At 43.9% G+C, this 17051-nt stretch overlaps 1 protein-coding gene and 1 long non-coding RNA gene across 5 annotated transcripts in view; one reads left to right on the plus strand and one right to left on the minus strand.

Annotated features, from left to right (window-relative positions):
• SDK2 (sidekick cell adhesion molecule 2) overlaps positions 1–17051 on the plus strand; it is a 503279-nt gene that overhangs the window by 16900 nt on the left and 469328 nt on the right. The window lies entirely within an intron of this gene.
• Positions 1866–3043, minus strand: LOC142665892 (uncharacterized). The gene is made up of 3 exons (XR_012851595.1): positions 2339–3043; positions 2151–2256; positions 1866–2056 (listed from the first exon to the last, which is right to left on the minus strand). It is a non-coding gene; the product is annotated as an uncharacterized LOC142665892 (long non-coding RNA).

Below are 17051 nucleotides of genomic sequence, written 5' to 3' on the forward strand. Positions count from 1 at the left end.
ACCGGACCTCCGGGGAGATAGAATTAAAAGCTGGCAGTAAAAACGGTAACAACCGGTCAGCCAACACCTTGTAAAACTTGGCAGTGTAGCCATCCGGGCCAGGACTCTTTCCCCCAGGAAGATCGGTTATAACCGCAAGGAGCTCCGGGGAGGTGAAGTCCTTATCAAGTTCCTCAGCTATCTCCCTAGACAACGGTGTGAAGGGAGAAGAGAAAGAATCCCCGTCTGGCAGATGAGAGTGGGTAGGGGTGGGAGGGTCAAGGTTGTAAAGATTAGAGAAAAAGGTATGGAAGCAATCCGCTATCTCTGGGGTCGTGTGAACCACCTGGCCAGAAGGAGCTTTAGTATTTGGGATGTGTGATTGGGCAATCTTATTTTTTAAAGCTCTGGCCAACATGCGTCCGCTCTTATTGCCAAACTCGTAGAATTTACTGCGACAGACTTGGAGAGCGCGCTGCTGGGCACTCCATTCTTTTTTATATAGTATGGAACAGTCCAGGGGTTTTCTGCGTTTTCGGCGTGCTGTAAAGTATATTGTGTGTGGAATCTTGACACAAATTGTAATCTTGTAGGGTCGTTAGAATATAATTGCCCTATAAAACGTACAGCGAGGCATAATTAGTTATGGCTTCAGTATTCCACGTTTCCGCAGTGTTTTTAATGCGCTTTTATTTAGAAGTTAACCTCGTCTTTATTTATTGATTGCTATTTCAGGTGCTTAGGGACCGCTAAAGGTGCGAACAGAGCTACACTATATGGCCAAAAGTATGTGGACGCCCCTCCTAATTACTGAGTTCAGGTATTTCAGCCACATTCGTTGCCTAAAATCAAGCACACAGTCATATAATCTCCATATAGACACACATTGCTAGTAGTACGGGTCGTACTGAAGAACTCATAGCACTGTCATAGGATGCCACCTTTTCCACAAGTCCGTTTGTGAAATTTGTGATCTGCCCCGTCACCTGTAAGCCTCGCTATACACATTACATAGTTGTCAGACTAATGCTGGTTTTGCTGAGAGCTGTTCCTCCCGATCCACCATACACATGCACGATTGGCTCTGCTGAGCGTGCGTGTATTCTGAACGGAGAAAGGGGAGTAAGCCGCGGTCAAACACCTCTGGCAGTGGCTCCCCTGAGAACAGAAGGATCGGGCATGCTGAAATCCAACTGCCCGATCCTTCTCTTCCATGACATCTGCCATCGGGGAAGATTCTGGAGGCCCGCTACACATTAGATGGTCGTCCGTGACAAAATCAGCATGTTCGGCCGACATTAATCTAATGTGTATGGCAACCTTTATAGGTGGCCATACACATTACGTCTAATGCACACCATCATGTGGGCCGCCTGAGTCCCGCCCGTGATCCGTGGAAAGATAGGACAAGTCCTATATTTCCGTGGATTCAGAGAGTCGGGTCAGTTTTCACCGACACGATTCACCCGCTAAAGTGAATGGGTCTGTTAAAACTATGGGGTGCCAATTGGGTGCCGTGAAAAACGGCCCGAGTGGCACTCGGTCGTGTTCAACGGGCATTAGAGGTATGTCGGCCGAACCCACCGATTTCGGCGACACCAGCCGACCCTCTAATATATATGGTGAGATGCCACTTTCAACATGCCCAAACCTTCTGTTCGTTATTAGATAAGCGGCTTTCTCTCTGAAAATTTACATTCAGCTGAAACCATAGCAAAGACAATGCTTTTTGCAAAATCGTTGCATTTGTTGCCTTTAAGTCTGTGTAAATTGTAACAAAACCGCCATGTGTGAATACACCCTTCGGATCCCCTGGACAATTCTCCAATTTAAATTAAGAAAGAAAGACCCTTAAAAATTTTAAAAATATGTTTATTGTAGAATCTGGTAGAGTTGCTGTGTTGTCTTCTGTGGCTCCGGTCCTTTAACGTGCGATGATCGGTCACATGAAGAAGTTGGGGGGGGGGGGGTTCTTCACACATGGATATGGCAGGGAGGCCACCCTTACACAGATCAGTCCTGGATGTGAGGGGACCAGGACATTTTTCATGTTTATCAAATTTTTCGTAGTCGGATCCTAGAAAAGAAAAACAATCCAAATAAGAAAAGGAAATCACAAAACATTCACCACCAGGAAAAGCTGAAGACGGAGCAGAAGACGTCAGACTTACCGGATCTCGCTTCTGTTCTGCTCGTCACTGCTTCTCCGCACTGGAGGAGTCTTCATGGGAATTTCAGATGGTTTAGGTGGTAAAGGCCACGATGTTGGGGTGACAACTGCAAAATAATCAGAAATTCAGTGCCCAGGTGGCTGTAGAAGAGATGTGAGGGGAGAAGATCATCAGTGGACGGCACTTACCTCATCTAAAGATGGTGAATGGGCCCTAAGTAAAGGATGGAATTAAGATGGCCGCTTTCTCTCCCGGGAGTTTCGGGACCCTGATGGTAAATGGGCCCCAAGCGACAGATGGAATTAAAAGGGCCGCTTTCTCTCCCGGGGGTTTGGGGCCCTGATGGTAAATGGGCCCCGAGTGGCAGATGGAATTAAAAGGGCCGCTTTCTCTTCCGGGGGTTTGAGGCCCTGATGATAACCGTAGCCCCCGAAAGGTCCTTCATCTCCACATCATCAGGAAATTGGCGTCCGCCAATTTCCATTTTGTCACCCTCGTCCTCCATCTCCACATCATCCGGAAACTGGCGTCCGCCAACCTCCATTTTTTCGTCTTTGTCCTCCACGTCTACCATCTCCACATCATCCGGAAGCCGGCGTCCGCCAACCTCCATTTTCTCTACAGTGCTCATCTTGGGAAACGTCTTCACCAACCTCCTCTTCTTACGCGATGCCCCCATGATGAGAGCCAGCAAGAGAAACTGACACTGTGGTCAATGTGTGACCCCAATTTATAAACTTTCTGATGTCATAACCGGTTGGCCATTATGTGGAAACGGAACACGTCCAGATTACAGGCCACGCCCCTCATGACATCACGCTCAGGTTCTTCACAGTGCAGAGAAATAGAATCTGCCCACATTCTGGATGACATCACAAGAAGCGTAACCCAGTGAACCGTTACACCCGAGCGGCCATATAAAATGTAATATGGTACAAGAATACAGACAGTAGGGTCACACTACACCCTCTGGGGAGGTTTCTATCACCTCAAAGAATTCCCAAATCAATGTGGTCAATTCCACAGACTTTCTAAAATGTAGAATCGCACCCATAAAACATACAACACAGGCATTTACATACGTGTTCATGGACTCGTACCTGAAATTCTGTTCTTGTCAAGTGTTCACTGCTTTTGAGGCGAGTGGTGTAATAAATGACCCCAGCTAATGCAAAAACATTCTGCAGTGTGTGGATCAGATATGTTCCGCAGCATTTCTGTCACATGTGCAGGGGTTTTTTTTTTTTTCTATGACATGGGTGAGACGATCAAATCATCTAATCCCCCTGCACCTACTCGGGAGATTTGTCAACTCCGAGACTTTGAAGATTACCCGCATCTGGATCTCGGGGATTGTTGGTCTGTTCTTATCTTGTTGATGTCAAATTTTTGGAATTTTTGGTATATTGACCGCTCTATATGTTTATAATGGCTGTGATCCTTTAATACCCGTCTTCAAGCGGAGGAAGGTCCTACGTTCTGCTAAAGCTTTTACGGACGACTTCAGAGTCCATAGCAACAATGAGGTGTAGAGTAAGACGTTACCCAGACTCGACAAAACCTATAAGAATGTTAGATCTTGGCTTGCTCAGGGAGATGTCAGAGAAGAGAGGGAACATGGTCACACCGGGATTCAGAAATGTAATTCTCTCTAAGGTATCCTGAGAAATGGTCCTCGGGGACCTCCACAGCAAGACGATCTCTGTCAGTCAGACGCAGAACGCTAGGTACAAGGAGAAACTGAGAAGGCAGATAATGGGGGAAGGGGGGGGCAACAAATACCACAAATTTATGAAGTCTGTAATATTAAATGTGAATTATTTTTGCACTGAATGGCAATGCAGATGGCGCTAAAGAGCACGGCATAAAGATTGTCGTGGGTTGTATAGCATTCATCATACATATGTGCAGTAGAACATCCCATGTGTAACCCACCCGGCCTCATGAAGGAAGACCAGGGCAAAAAGTGGAGGTGTCACCCCTAACAGCCAATCCGAATGCGTTTACAGACACCTGTCTCCAAGGCTTACAATCTAATCCTCATGTTTCAGTGCATAAGGTAGGATCTATTAAACTTGGTTCTTGGTCTTGAGAACTTACTTGATGCTTTGTCACTCATTCAGTATACAGATGTGTCCAGCCTTCCTTTTTGTTGAATTGCGCCAATTCAATATCATCTCGCGATATGTAGTAAAAACTTTTTTAACATGGTAGTCTATGGACGATGGTTGGTCGATAAATGTCCGAGTTATCCATCATAGCCATTTAGTAAATAAACCTATACGTTAAACATATACGCAAAAACGCACCAAAATGGAACATGACGTGAGTTTCACGCAACGGACACAGGCTGTGTGAAAAGCAACGCATGTCTGAATAGCCACGTTGATTTTCATAGGTCTGTGAAATACGCTTATGTGAATAAGGCCTTAGAGAGAAAGTAAGGGAGGACAAATCTGTATGGCAATCTATAGGACCTTGGCCAAAGTTTGTGTTATGGGGTAAGGGACATTGTGGGCTCTACATATGGGCCGTTCTTTATTGAGTAATACATGTATAGGTCACTTTGCTCTCCACAATGAAGACGTCACCTATATTTCTTGATCTTAGTGCCCCTGCAAGTGCTGGATCATGACCCCGAGCAACACATGTAACTCTCCGCAAGAACATGTATGTGTCACGGCCCGCACAGTTATGCAATGGCCTCAACATATTTTCTGTGTACCAATCTGCAGGGTCCAATATTTGTTCATTACTTGTAAATGAATTATTAAGAGATGAAAAAAAAAAAGTAGGGGATTGGGGTTGGCGTCATTTTTATCCCAGTTTGACCTGCTGGTGTCTGACTTTTGGCCCATTTATACCCATAAAAAGCGCCACTCTTCTACATGGGCTGCTTCTGGTATTGCAACTCGGTCCCATTTACTTTCTGCAATACCAGACACAGCATGTGGTTCAGAAGAGTGGCAACTTTTATTTTTTATTTTTTTATCTCTAATCCTGGGAAACCCAGTTTTATCCTTGTTTGCCCTGCTGGTTATTCGGTCTTTTGGCCCATTTATAGCCATAGAAATCTCAGTGTAAATGGGGTTTTATGAGATTAGAATAAAAGGCTCTGCTGTTTTGTTTTTTTCCATTATTGATATAGGAGCCTATGGACAGGGCGGCGCTGTTTCCTTGATAAAAAACTGTTTGTTTTTTTTATTATACAACACTTTAAGCAATCCATTCGATCACGATACCTCTGCTGATCTGTATTCCAGCGATTTGAGTAATGACGCATAACTAGCGCCGTGATCGTTCTCGTGACAGATGATATTCGACCTAATTGATTTATCCGCTCGGTTGCTTGTTAGGGTATGTGCACACGTAGTGACCAAAAACGTCTGAAAATACAGAGCTGTTTTCAAGGGAAAACAGCCCCTGATTTTCAGACGTTTTTTGAGCAACTCACGTTTTTCGCTGCGCTTTTCGCTGCATTTTCGCGGCGTTTTTGGAGCTGTTTTCATTGGAGTCTATGAGAAAACTGCTCCAAAAACGTCCAAAGAAGTGTCCTGCACTTTTGACGAGGCTGTATTTTTACGCGTCGTCGTTTGACAGCTGTCAAACAACGACGCGTAAATGACAGGTCGTCTGCACAATACGTCGGCAAACCCATTCAAATGAATGGGCAGATGTTTGCCGACGTATTGTAGCCGTATTTTCAGACGTAAAACGAGGCATATTACGCCTCGTTTACGTCTGAAAATAGGTTGTGTGAACCCAGCCTTATCGTTCGCATTGCATCAATAATTGCTTCATATAAAAGGGCCTATAGAAATGAGTATAAAATATTTTAATTCTATTTGCATATGTCGTCTTAGTTGTGTGCTGGAAATTATAATCTCATGTGGATTATAATCTCGTTGCTTTGGTCCATGGAAGCTGAAGGGTGGCCGGTCTTTCCAGCATAGTAGTCGCATTGTCACTCTCGTGTCCTAAATCTTGTCTCAGCCGCTGACAGACCCAATGATTTCCTCTTCTGCTTCACCACATTACTTAATGATAGGGGCATCTCCACATGGCGTGGTGGTGCATTTCTAGGTGGTACCTGGGGATAATCGCTGCCACGCTATTGGCAAGGCTCTGCCCCAAGCAACATGTGGTACTTAATCATCCTGTCACCGGTGTGTGAGCTGCCTGGAAATCTCACCCGTCAGGACCCGGACGGGTGCAATTTGTCACTCGTCCTTGGCATCGAGCAGATGAAGCCAGCTGTAACCCCTTCGATGCCGGTAGCTGCCTAACCTCCAGATTAATTTCCCTGCAGGCCTTTGCAACAAACTATATAAGTCAAAATCACTAACTTATAACTGCCACAGGCTACAAAAATTCTGAGTATATCAATTAAGCAGTGAAATTCCCTTAAAAATCCGGAAATACATTTTTCATTCAACCCTACCCCCTTCAATGACCTATGCATGCACGCTACAGCAAATTTTCACATGCCCCTTTTGAGGCAACCCATAGTGTCCCTGTAAGAAAGTAAGTCGCAATGCCTAAATAGCCGTAACAGTGCCTCCATAGTAAAGACAACCACAGTGTTCTCTATACGATGCCCACAGTGCCCCTTTTGTGCCGGCTGCAGTGCCTCAGTTGAAGAGTATCCATAGGTTCCATCAAACGCCCAAATAAATTTCAACCACTTTTCCCATACATGCCCGCTACAGTTCCGCGTCTACAAAACAGTCAGCTATAGTGTCCCCATAAATGCCAGCCACCATTTTTTCCACAGGGCCCCGAAGGTCAGAGTTACCGGTTGGTTTGTGAGATACAGACCAGCCTAAGAAGCCATGGCAATGGGCAAGGCAGACCATAAATCAAAGGCTGCCACAAAGAGAAGCAAGGGGTTAACCAGATTTATTGTGCCTTACCGATCATTTTGTTTCCCCCCAGAGATAAGTGGCGCCAGATCATCTCCCCTTGCCAACTGGATGCAAATTGCTCTGAATGACCCACAGTGCTAATAATATCAACTCCCCTTTCCCTTGTGGCACGGTTCCTATTTGAAATTCACCTGCTCTATAGAAGTAATAGGCACTTTCGGCTTGGCACATGGGGGAATTGGGACTCAGAAATGGTCAACGTACTGTAGACTTCATCAGCTATGTAGACCACTCCAGCCAGGAGACAATTTAATTTTTTTGTGGCCTGGAAATAAGAAATTTGTGTATGTTAAAAGACAACAACCCAAAAAGTTAGGCATCCGTAAAAAAAATTGGCCAAATTGTCTACCTGGCACTAGGGATTTGCCCAGCTCTATTGGCCAAATGTTCATTATCCTATGTCTGTAGGCCATAAATATTAGACATTAATAATTCAATAGAAGTTTCCACTGACCATCATCTTTCTGTCGAGGTTGATGGTCCAATTTCGATGAAAAATAGATCAGACTTTTTAAAAAAAAATATATAAATATTTTCCAATTTTATAGTTTCCTCAGGGATAAGCATCATAGAGGTGCCTGGCAGCCATTTATCTCCGCTGCTGCATAGAAGCACACAGACGAAATGGACATTTTAATTGTTTTCTGAAAGACCTTTCAGCAGACCATTATTTTACTGTAGCTTAACGTTACTGTTTTTGGTTGCTATTATCTTAATGGTAGCGCTTATTCTTTTGTTAATACAGTGCTCATAGTTTGTTAATGATAAGGGACAGGAAGGTCATCATTTCAGTTGTCACCCGAGACCGCAAAATGACTGACAATTGTAGATAAAGGATATTTAGTTTGGGAACTAGTCAATCAAATCTAGGACGCAGAAAGATTTAGTAAAGAACCAAGTAAAATCGCTTCAAAAGGTCTGCGTCTATCCTCTGGCATTGTATGCAGGGCTGACTTTAGAGGTCGCACAGGGCGCATCAGTTGTCACTGCTGATGGGGGCACCACCGATTTGCCTGGCACCCGAGTGTATAGCTCTAGTATTAGATTACTTTATGTATGGAGCTGTTGATATCATTGAATACTCATGCCATAGGAACATGTGGCTAGCCTGATGCCCTTTCATTAGATCCACGTACCCATACGATTGAGGGGGGGAGTGACCAAAGGGTCATACATTCCTTACATCGTACATAAGTAGGTGGTGGGATAGTGAGACCAAGTGGTGGACCTTCCAGTTCTGGGCTAGTACAGTGTGGTGGCAATAACCAGCAGCAGTAGGGAGCCCCAATTTTTTTGGAAGCCCCCTTCTACTCTTTATGGACCCTAATGTTCGACATGGACACCCCAGATCATCATTTTGAAATTTTTTGCATTCATACAAATCATCTCCATTGCATAGGGTTAGGTTCCTCCAAGATTTGGATAGATGCTGTGGTAAACGAAACCCACTGAGGATTCCAGAATTAAGAAAAGCTGTCCTTGCTCATATGGAAGGACTTAAGTATAGTACGCAAAAGAATGTAAAAAATAAAGTGTGGTTGGAGATTAGTTTTCTATATTTAATAGAAATGAGACTTTGATAGCGAACCGGTTTAAGGCGGGATCATCATTACACGTACGAATGGATTGAGAGAGATATCAGGTAAAAGATACGGGACATCAACTAGACATTCTTCCACTGTAGACGGATGAGCATAGTTCTGGAGATTATTCGGCATCATCATCTGTGTCTGTCACATCTTCACCGCATGTTCCCCTGCGGGGACACAGATTACTTTGCTTGGTTGAATACTCATTGTGCCTTTGACAGAAATGAGATCTACATGTGCTATTAACTCTTTTGGCCGGTCTTCCAGATGCTGGTCTGTTTTGAATAAAGACGTCTACGAGTGGCGGGCTGGCTCTTGGTTCTTATGGACAGTCTTGGCTGAGTTCCGCTTTTTGCTGTCCAAGAATCGTTGTAACAAGAGGTTAGGTGCCAGAAGTACAAGGTCCATAATAGGCTAAAACACAATGTGGGGTACGACTTGAAACAAAGGAGCAGCCAGTGTCCTTCTTAACTGTGGCGAACATACGGTATATGAAGAATTATTTTTATTGGTTTTGATGATTACAATTCTTGCCACCTATCTTGTAACCTTCAACTCAATTCCATGTAGTGGTCTGTTATTACTGAAATAAGCACTGCATATGTGGTATTTTTTGACCATTTAGTAAGCACACCCAAACCCAATTTTCGTAAACCCCATTAAGGAAATTCTGGGTCAATATATGGGGGGGGGGGGGGTGGGAGTCCTCTGTTTAGGATGCTCATGTTTTGGCCAGAGTGGAGAGCAGTAACATAGAGCATCTCTCGTTAGGGAGGACCAGACAACCCATAGTTCTGAATGGTCACTGTGTAATGCTTAGTTTCCCCTGTGGTGTCGCTGCAGAGAAATTGAACACTTACTGCCAGTTTTCTCAACAGATTACATCTGATCGCTGGTGGTTATTGTCGAGAGACCTTTCGAACAAAGCAGGCAAACTCTTTAACCACATGTAGATGTACATGTAAACCCTGATGGGAGCGTAAACTGGGGTAACTTGTAAAACTTCTTCTAAACTTCTCTCTGTGTGTCTCTTTTCCCTCCTTTCTCCCAATTCCCTTATCATCTTGGACCCTCCAGAGCTCCATGGTCTTCGACCTACTATCACTTTGAGGTAGAACATAGAGTATCATTCCAATAACATATCAGATTGGACGGGTCTAAGAAGAACTGTTTTATCTTGAAAGATAGTGGTCTGTTCTGAGTGTGATAACAAAAAAGTAGTCTGATTTTTTCCAGTATTTGTTCAGTATTGTCCGAGGCTCTTCATCTGGCAGGAGAAAGATGAGCTGGGTCACCAGGTGGATGTCCTCCTGCTGCTTATAGTTTTCTTATTAGTCTGTGGCTGATACTGATTGAGGCACAGATCGGGATTTCGAGAGACCGCACAGATTATAAATGATCTTGGAATTGTCCACCTTGGCCTCCTGAGTGGTGAAGGTGTTAAGAAAATAACATTGGGTTGTTGCAATTGCCCGTGCGATGGTTCCCTCTCTATTCCCTTCATGTTAATCTATATCTATAATCTGGACAGCTCAGCAGAATGAACCATGCTGAAAGATGCCAGCTTGGGATTCACAGCTAGTTTGACAGCTCACAGATAAAACAAGTACACAAGGGACAGTCTCTAAGGTCATCGAGGTAGATTAGTCTGGAACAGAAGTTACTACTTCCAAAGGCAGAAGATAGCTCTTCACAGAAGGCGAAAAACTGTCATCTCCGTCCCCGTAACCAAACGGGTTATGAATTTTATTAGATGAGTTAACGCTTCAGTATCTTCTCCATCTGTAAAAAAAAAAAAGGGGTTTGGATGCCAATAATGAGACCAGAATTCACAAAGCATTAATTGTGTAGTCGGCAACATTTTATCTGCAGGCTGGTTGGCCCAAGGCCCGAACATTTTTTAACTTGGTTGTCTTAAGACGTAATTGTGTTTTTATTTTATTACACATTCTAGCAGCACCTATCCTTGACTGCTTGTGCCTTCACGAAATTCAAGTCTCGCCTTGGATACGGAGCCCTTGTCTTTTCAGAAGTGACAAGTGAGAACATACAAGCCTCCGTGCTTGCCAAAGTTGTCTTGGCATCTAAAACCGATGCCCGCTTTTCACCACCACACATGTTGACATTATCATGCTCACAATGGGTCATTTTATCATTATAAATGAAAGGAATGTGTCTCGGAGTTCATGGGAGACAGGAAGATTTTTCGGTCTGTGCCTTGGCAAATAAATAGTTGAATTTATTCTTAAAGGGTTGTACAGGATTAGAAAAACATGGCTGCTTTCTTTCAAAAATAGCGCCATACCTGTCCTTGGGTTGTGTCTGGTATTACAGCTCAGCTTCATTGAAGTGAATGGGGATTAGCTGCAATACCACACCGATCCTATGGACAGGTGTGGCGCTGTTTTTTAAACAAAGTCAATTTTTTATTTTTTTTAAAATCCTGGACAACTCTTTCAACACAGGAGGATATTCAGCGTTCGTCGATCTCTTGGTCGATCCTTGCACCGACACAGAGCAATTTGTGTCAATAGTTTCAGCTGTGAAAACTAGAAAACCTAAGAATTAAGTTGTATGAAATAGCAATATATCAAAAACATTATAGACAGGCAGACACATTGTATCTATGTCACGGAGTCCATGGGATTTTTCTGTCATGGGGCCAACAGAGGGCGGTATGATCCAGTACAGGGATCTGAACTTCTCTGCAGCGGAACCACGGGTCGCAACCCCAGTCTCCCTTGGTGACGGCCAATGTAACAGGTGTAGAGACAGAGAGCATGGTTGGGGCAAGATGCAAGATACAAAATGAGTCACGTAGCTAATGGTCCGGGAAGGCGACAATTATTCATAACGGGTAACCAGGCAAAAGGTCAGGGCAGGCGGCAGGCACGGATGGTCAAGGCACAGGCTGAGGTCAAAACATGGGAAATCCAATGTATAAAGAATGCAGACAAACTAGGAACACAGGGAACACTAAAGAACGAAATTGCTCTAGCAAGGAAGAAGAGCGAGGACATTAAATGGCAAGCGTAATCTCGTTTTAAATGACCGTTTACAGCGTAATCTCGCAAGATTACGCTTGCCTTGCTGTAAATCTCACACAAACGTTACCGAAGTGTCAGAATTCTGAATAGACGTCACATCCTGGCTGGTAGTGATGTCTATTCATTGTCAGGACACTACAGTAACGTTAATATGTGTGTATGTGGCTGCACATAGTGATCTAGTAAGATCACTATGTGCTGTGTAAATGAATGGGGAGAAGTGTATGACGCTGATTGGTCACTGATTGGTCAGCGTCATACACGCCTCTGTACAACGCCCACTTGGTCAAAAAGTAAAACACGCCCAGTTGTCCATTAAGAAACTCATTAGCACAAAGTTAATATAGGTCATAACTCTGTCAAAAATGATCGTTTTTCTAAATAAAAAACACTGCTGTTCTCTACATTACAGCGCCGATCACATTATGTACAAGATAGGGCACTTATAATGTGGTTACAGAGACTCTAAGAAATTCTTCCATTAGGCATTCTCATCCCATGCGTTTCTAATGCTCAGAGTGCATAGGTTGAATGCTCTTTCTCTATCTTTCGTTTTATGCCATTACTTTGTTAGCAGAAGGATGAAGATTGGCCCAGGGCCGTCTGGGTCTTCTAATAAGGCAAGTGATGGAACCTCTTTGGGGCAAGTTTTACCCGTTACATAGTTACTTTTCATCTTCCCATGTGTCTGTCATATCCTCACCACATGTTCCCCCGAGGGACTGCAGATTACTCTGCTTGGATGGAGACTCATGGTGCCCTTGAAAGAGGATATATCTGGATCTGCTCTTAACTACTTCCCCTCAAGATGGTTGAGCCGATTGAAAAGAAAGATTTGACTCCTTCCTTTCAAATGAAAAAAACTCTTGGCACTAAGATAGTAAGAACTAGATGAGGCGATCATTGTAGGGATCCAAGATGAAGTCAACGTCAAGATTATTTCGAATATCTCAGCCGCGCTCCCTAGAATAATACTTTTCGCACAGTGCTCTCTCATCCAATTGGTTTTTACAACAAAGACACTTTTTATATTGCGGTTCAAGCAATATATTGATCTTTAAATGATGATAATTTGGACGCTGGAGTCTGTTTGACAATACATATCCTGGGGCTAGCGGAAAGCGTAGAAGACCAGATATGGATTTTTCGAGCAGGTCTATTCATCTTTTACGTCTTCCATTCATTACAATCTACCTTTTGAGGGCCAATTTTAGAGTCCTTACCTCCCCCATGGTGTTCAGCCCGGCCCGTGTACAGTTAACTGGGACAGATGATCACCTCTTTTCCCAAAGAGACCAGGAGTATACAGGCATTGAAGCGTCACCGGCAGAGGACAGACGCTGCTCATTAAGCGATCCCCTCGAATCATTAGACAGATGCGCATCACGGAGCGAAAAGCTCTCTCTGACGGCGCGGTGATAAATATCCCATTGTCAGATCTGATGTGATTGTATTAATGAGGGTAACGGCGCATTGTCTCCTAATCTTTTCCCTCCTGTTTACCTTTTCGTGCAACTTATAAAAAAAAAAATAACTTACGAGTGGCTACGCACTCCGAGGATACTGGCAGGAATTATAGAGTGTCCTACGTCGTTACGGATCTTTATCTTTACGAGCGGTTTTTGTAGCTCCTTCAGGGTCTCCACTTTACATTTTTTTTATTATATACTGAGTGTTTTATGCGTTGCATTACTCCTATTATTTTTTTTATCTGTTCCTTATTTGCTAAATTGCTGAATGCACAGTAAATGTGAGCGGAATAAATCATAAACAGAATGTTCTTCTCCCTCTTGAAACCGATTTACATCGCTGCATGGAAGAGAATTCAACCCGCTATTACTATTTGCTCGCTGTTCATTGCTTATTGTGCAGGGCGGATGGGGATGCTTGTATACAAACCTGTACACAGTCCCAGCTTCCCACATCACAGTCCCGGTTTCAAAGTTTTCCCGTAAACCCACAACACTAATACAGATGTAGCAGAGAAAAATTTGTTATTGAACTCTTTGGGGTGCAGTAGGATAATTCTGTGTTCTGATCATTTTCTTTTTTTTTTTACCAGCAGTCCTAAAACTGCGGAAACATTGCACTACTACCTGCTTACCGGTTTAGCTCTGCTAGGTGTTCTTTGGTAGCATCACTGATTTAAGTGGAGCCTTACTGCACACTATTCCTTATGACATAGCACCAAGGGCGTATATACCATAGCAGCTATGGGGCTGTTTCGAATAGGGGCCCAGCTCAGACTAGCCATATCTCCCCTTTTCTTGTGTAAACCTGTATAGGACTCTGGCTCCCCACTCCACAATGACAGCAATTGGGAAATGGTCAATGGGTAATGACACTTATGAGGAGGGGGTAGAGGAGAGCAACAACGGCTGAGCCATCCTTTCTTAGGATGGTGGAATGTGATGGCATGAATGAGCACCAGTGGGGGGGCCCTTTGTCACTTTTTCTATGGGGAACCCTCTGCAGAGCACCATAGACATCAGTGGCACATTCATAGACTAGGTCAATACACAATGCTTGAGCTAAATAAATCCAAATTTCCAGAAATTTGTCTCCATGTAAGAGCACAGACTACAGTTTGCCGCAATCTGTACTCTGCACGCTGGTTCCGGCCCAGAACCTGCAGTAAATTTTGGAACTCTTGAGAAAAATGTGTATTTTCCGGATCAGTAGCTATTCAATACAGAAAAAGTATTAACATCACTCCCTGACATTAAGAAATTGCCATCAAAACAATTAACTTAAATGAATTAAATTAAATCAAGTTACGAGTGAAAACTGGAGTTTGGCATTGGAATTCTTTGTTAGGGAGGTCTTCCGACTCCTTGGTAAATTATTATCCGGCCCCATTGTTTCTACATAGAGTACTGAGTATGCTCAGGCCGCTGCTTAGCAACACCAGATACCGCGAACGGGTGACTACAATAGAGCTCCACTGGTCTTTTCATTCCAGCTCTAGTGAGGAAACACGATGGCCGCCACTTCCCTGCTTCGGATTGAGGATAACCAGGTCAAATGGAACCTAACTTTTTAAGTTTTTAAGATTTTGGAGGCAGGTGAAAGTTACAGGTGAGTTACTACATATAGTAAAAGGTGTCAGCCATGCCAGGATAGCATCATTATGATGTATGACCACCAAACTTGGGAGCTCCAGATACCAGACTTCCACCATAGATTATGGCATTCTGTCTCAAGCTGAGGACCTGAGTAATCGGAGACAGACTGGTTGCTAGGAAACTTTAGCTTGACAACCCCATTGCGAAGACTGTGGCTGTCAGACAGCTGGCTTGGCATGGTGCAGAGAAGCCATCACACCATGCCATTTTAAAACGGGGAACCACTGAACATAGACTCCCTATTGCAACGTCAGCGGCCCACATTTCATTCCGGCTGGGCTACACATCTTTCTATAGTTGATTTTTTTTTTTTGGCCTTTTGCGCAGTAAAATTCTCTCATCCTTCTCATTGTACCATTTTCCTGATATATGCTTCCCTCCAGACTTCTACAAAACCCAGTACTACTTGTCAAAGTTGGAAATTTATCGCTTCTATCTTTTGCTTACTAGAGCAGCCGATCTTCGCTATATATTTTTTAGCCCTTTTTCTCCGACTTCACAGATTACGTGTTATGGCGTGCTCGGCATGACTCGCCTATCGAGCAGGCAGTTGTCCTGAATTGCTAGGCCCGGTTTTTCTGTCTGACCAGGGTTTGCTACATTTGACTAATAAGCCGGAGTACACTGTAAACATTATATAAATATTCCACTCGGCACCTCCAGATCTGCAGCTCGAAAGAAGGGAAATCACTGGAGACTCGGAAAGGTTATTAAAAAGAAAGAAAACAGTGAAACGCTGGTGGAGCAGGAGGCGTTGTGCGTGGAGCTGGAAGTTAAGTTCGGGCCTAGCAGGGGGGGTGAGATGAGTTGATTTGAGGTCTTTCATCTGCGAGCAGATCTCTCGGAGAAATACTGTATATTTACATTGGGGTCAGTGTTACAGCAGCGGCAGACAGGACCATAAATCTCCCCTCATTTGCTGTCCTTATAAGGACCCCACTTACACGTTGTGTATTTTACTGAGTATGTCTGTGTGTATATCTGTCTGTTACTGACCACCAAATCTTCCTAATCCTCATCCTGACCCCTAACAGTTTAACGGCTCTTCCACACTTCGCCCGTGTCTGTCAGAGCCAGGGAAAATATTTATACAAATTTCTAATTAATCACTAACGGACCGCATTCTTGGAGAGGGAATTTGAATTTTTCGTCACAGCCAAATCCGTACAATCACATCTCCTCCTATGAAGTTCGGATCAGTAGAACTAAGGGGGTCTTGGTGTTGTATCTGAAATACAGCAACGGTTACAATATGCCTTACAACCATGGCCAGCCGCTCCCTCAGAATTTGTCGCCTAGCTTGCCCAAGGCCCTGAATGGCTAAGGCTGGGTTCACACACCCTATTTACGGACGTAATTTGGGCGTTTTAGCCTCGAATTACGTCCGAAAATACGGCTCCAATGCGCCGGCAAACATCTGCCCATTCATTTGAATGGATTTTACGATGTTCTGTGCCGACGGTCATTTTTTTATGCGCCGCTGTCAAAAGACGGCGTGTAAAAAAGACGCCCACGTCAAAAAAGTGCATGTCACTTCTTGAGACGTAATTGGAGCCGTTTTCCATTGACTCCATGGAAAAACAGCTCCAATTACGTCCGTAATGGACGCTGTGAAAAACGCCTGCACATGCATATACAGCTCCGTAATTTCAGCCGTAACGGACATGCACATGTGAACCCAGCCTAAAGCTCTACTCACGTAGTGTTTGCGTCTTCCATCGGAAATAGTCCACAGACAGGCGGCTGTGACGTATACCAGTGTATAGGCAAATGTCGCCATTCGGCTCCAATAGCAAAAAAATTATATTGCGCAGTATAAGTTTTTTGGGTTTTTCTGCCTCGCTCTTTATAGAAAAGCATTGTCTACTATATCTGGGGGGAATGTAGGCTCGAGGCATCATACGTACAACTGTTTCCATTTCCGATCGCAAAACATGGATCCTAGTGGCTTCTGTGTGCTATCCGTTTCTTTTGCGGACTCATACACTATAATGGGTGAGACATTCGTATTTGCTGTCCAAGAATAGGACCTGTTATATAATCTGCAGAACGGACACCCGGATCCACAAAAAAAACGGATGAGTGCATGACCCTAAAAAAATGAATGGCTCAGTATGCTATTCACAAAAAAAACAAAAACGGATAGGACACTGATCAAAGCGGTCGTGTGCATGAGCCCTAAGTATACATTGGGTGCATACGCTGTAAGCTTTTC

The sequence above is a fragment of the Rhinoderma darwinii genome, chromosome 13 (genome assembly GCF_050947455.1).
Source record: "Rhinoderma darwinii isolate aRhiDar2 chromosome 13, aRhiDar2.hap1, whole genome shotgun sequence".
In the NCBI taxonomy this organism is placed as follows: Eukaryota; Metazoa; Chordata; class Amphibia; order Anura; family Rhinodermatidae; genus Rhinoderma; species Rhinoderma darwinii.